Raw genomic sequence first — 3615 nt, 5'->3', positions numbered from 1 at the left:
TGTGTGTGTGTGTGTGTGTGTGTGTGTGTGCGTGTGTGTGTGTGGAAGGGAAGGGCTGGTGGCACCTCTGTGGGGTTATGCAGCAGGCGGTGAGAGACAGAAAGAGAGGCTGGGACAGAAAGACAGGTGCCTTTCCAAAACAGAGCTGTGTGAGACACACGGGAAGGCCCAAGAGGAAGGACTTCTGCTTACACATCAAGGGAACGAGTCAATGGTGGATACTTTATGGGTTGGGGGTGACTGCAGAGACGGGAAACAGGGAGCCAGGTCAGAGTGGACTCGAACCATGAAACCCCATCTCAGACTTCCGCACTTAGTCTAGAGGCTGAGCACTTCCAGCTCAGCAGACTTTATAGCTCAACTGCTCCACCAGGGATGGGGAGTTTTTCCATCTTTCTGATCGGGGAGTTCACTTGATCCCACCGTAAGCTGGTTTCAGCAGAAGCAAGTTTCACACAGGACCCGAAGCTCTCCAGATGGAGGCAGGCACCCCTCTTCCTGTTGCTCATCTATAACACTAAAGGACTTTCCTCAGAAGCCCCTTACTGCATAGGCCCACCCCAACCTCACAGCTGGTGATGGAAATAGGAATCCCATGGCAGACCCCTGTTCTCCAAGGGTGGCCATGGACCAACAGCAGCCCTTCCCCGTCCTACTGAATCAGAATTTCTGGGGTTGAGGCTCAATCTGTGTTCAAATAAACCTTCCTGGAGGGCTGGGGGGTGGTCCTGATTCAGGTTCAAGTCCATGAACCTTTCAAGCCAGCAAACAAAAAGCCCAGGTTGGATGGTACTACAGGACTAGGTTTGAAAGGCTCAGTGATGGACGGCCAGGGGGAGAGACGGCTCAGTGGGCAAAGTCCTAGGCACCTGTGTCTGATGGACTGAATTAAATCCTGGAATTGCAAAAATATAGAAGTCAGGGTTTACATCTGTAATCCCAACACTCCTAGGGGACATCAGAGGTGGATTTGCTAGAAGCTTGCTAAGGGCCAGCTAGCCTAGAATATGTAGCAGCAGAAACAAGAGAGACTCTGCCTCAAAGCAGTGGAAGGTGAGAGTTGTCCTCTGACCTCCATGCGCACACCATGGCACATAGGAGCTTACACAGACTCTCTCTGTCTCTGTCTTATTCCACCCACCCCCTTACAACACAATAAATAAGTAAATTAAAATTTAAAAGATGAAACATAAGATCAGCTAAAACTTTACACTGGAGACGTGGTGTTTCTTCTTCCAAGGGTCTTTTCAGCCACATCTGGTCTCTCAGCTCCACTGCCTCCCTGGCCTCCCAAGTGAAGCTTCCTCTCTGGCCACATGGAACCAGGGTTGAGTGGATGGTTTCCTATCTCTGAGTTCTTGGTCATCTTGCCCATCTATTCATCCTCAGTGGTGAATGTCTCCCAAGAAGCCCACCACACTCCCCAGTTGTCTGTCTCTCTTGTGAAGCCCTAAATTGGACCTTTTATGGCACCATGGTGAGTCTCCCTGTCCTGAACTCAGCTTCTGGGATAGACACCTGTTCCTTCTGGTAACTCCTGCCTACTGCCTTCCAGAAAGCCCCAAACCACCATGCAAAGTGCCATATGCTAAGTAGTCACTAGGAAGCACCTGGCCAAGAGTTTCGATGTGGACACCAGACAAAGTGTTGCTTGCTCCTGGCTTTGCCCAGGGGCAAGTGGTGCAACTGGACAAATTATCTCACATCACCAAGCCTCCCTGGGCTCATCTGTAAAACCAGAATTTTGTTAGCACGACCATCCGCATCTTAACTCAAGGCAAGACACCTAGTGTGTGAGGCTCTGTGCTTGCTACACAGTAGGGCTCCAGTCTACCGGCTTCTACTGTTTTAGGATGATCTCTTGAGTAGCATAAACTAACACGTTGGGTGGATGGGCTTCTGGGGAGATCTCATTTCCAGGAATGGGTGAACATTTCATAAAGGGATCAGGCCATTTGGCCTAAGGCTTTGATACTGCCTGCCCTGGCCAACCAGATCGGAGAACATGAAGGGTTAATTAGTGCCATTTTTACTCTGGGCCATTTCTGTGCAGAGGCTAGGGGAAAAAGCAATCAGCTACCACGGAGCAAAGGCTTTTCTGGGGGATTGCTTTCTATTTGACGAGCTCCTCTGTACCCCTAAAATAGCAATCTAGACATAGTTGCTCAGAAAATGTCCCTCCACCCCAAGCAGACACGTGGCTTCCACATCACTGCTATCCCTTGTTCTTTTCCAGATGTGGCCACCTCTCTGATGGGGGTACTCGGTTGCTGATGTCTGCTCCCCGAAATAGATTAGTTACTCCCAAGGCTAACCCAGGGCCTGGTACACAGGGTATGCCCAGCCACTGCTCTTTCATTTTCTCTGGGGAACTCTATTTCTTTGGTGGAAACCCTTCCACCCCACACACGACCCTGCTGCCAGGGAGATAGCGTGTTGATGATTCTCTCTTGGTTCTAGATTCATCCATCCTGATCAACACTGGGTGGAGGATGGGATGCCTGGGGGGCAAGGGGATGGCTGTGAATGAGTGGGGTGAATGGATTTATAGAAGGGCAGCTAGGGAGGTAGCTGGCTGTGTTCCTGGCCCAGAGTGAACAGCCCCTGAGATCACAGCCTTCAGTTTTAGCCTTTTGCTTCTACCAAGATGGTGCAGTCTCTGTATAAAAGAGGTATCTGGTCTTGCCACACCACCCATGTGACTGGAGCCCAGGTCATCATTAGAGGACCATTGAGAATAATCATAGAATAAACCGCACCTCCAGCGTCTACTAGTGGTGTCCTGGAGTAGTTGCCTGTCACTTCTAATTACCATTTTTCTTATGACTTCTGTCCTGTATCAGCAATGCACTCCCAGTGCCTCATAGCCAGCCTGAGGCAGAGTCTGTTGAGTGTGGCGTTTGGCTGTGTCAGCTCTTTGTCCTGCAGGCCTGGAGAGAGGAAAGAGGACATATCAGGATCAAGTGTCTTCAGGTGATCACCAAACCAGCCCCAGTCCTTTGGGCCCCCACCTTTTCCCCTAACACTGCTAAGTTACTCAAAAGGCCAGAATCATGCACCACCTTGCAGACCAAGCCAACCAAACAGGAAGACTGCCCGTGCCTTCTTTGTTGCTAACGCAAGCTTCCCATGATGCATTGCATGTGTTTTCCGAGAAGGGATCTCCGAGGCCAGCCTTTGCGGTCCTGCTCCTTCCATTGGATGGGATCTTTGAGGAAGTTCCTGGTGTATTTCAGCAGAACTACTCAGGATTCTTTCACCACAGCACATGTCTGGGTATGAAAAAATTTTCCTTCCCAGCAAAGACAGAAACACTGTGTCCCAGCTAGGTGCTTCCAGAAGCTTTCAGCTGCACTGAGGTCATATCCTTTAAAAAGAAGGAAATTTCTTCTCAAGTTCTAAATTTCTTTTTGAAAAAAGGCTAGGGAAAATTGGGTGTGGTGGTGCACGCCTTTAATCCAAGCACTTGGGGGGCAGAGGCAGGCAGATCTCTGTGAGTTCAAGGCCAGCCTGGTCTACAGAGTGGATTCTAAGACAGTCAGGACTACATGGAAAAACTGTCTTGGAACCCACCCCCCATAAAAAGGCTGGGGCAATGACTCTAGCTGGCAAAGC

The sequence above is a fragment of the Peromyscus eremicus genome, chromosome 9 (assembly GCF_949786415.1).
Source record: "Peromyscus eremicus chromosome 9, PerEre_H2_v1, whole genome shotgun sequence".
Taxonomy (NCBI): domain Eukaryota; kingdom Metazoa; phylum Chordata; class Mammalia; order Rodentia; family Cricetidae; genus Peromyscus; species Peromyscus eremicus.
The sequence above is the reverse complement of the archived record's forward strand: the minus strand, read 5'-3'. Positions refer to the sequence as shown.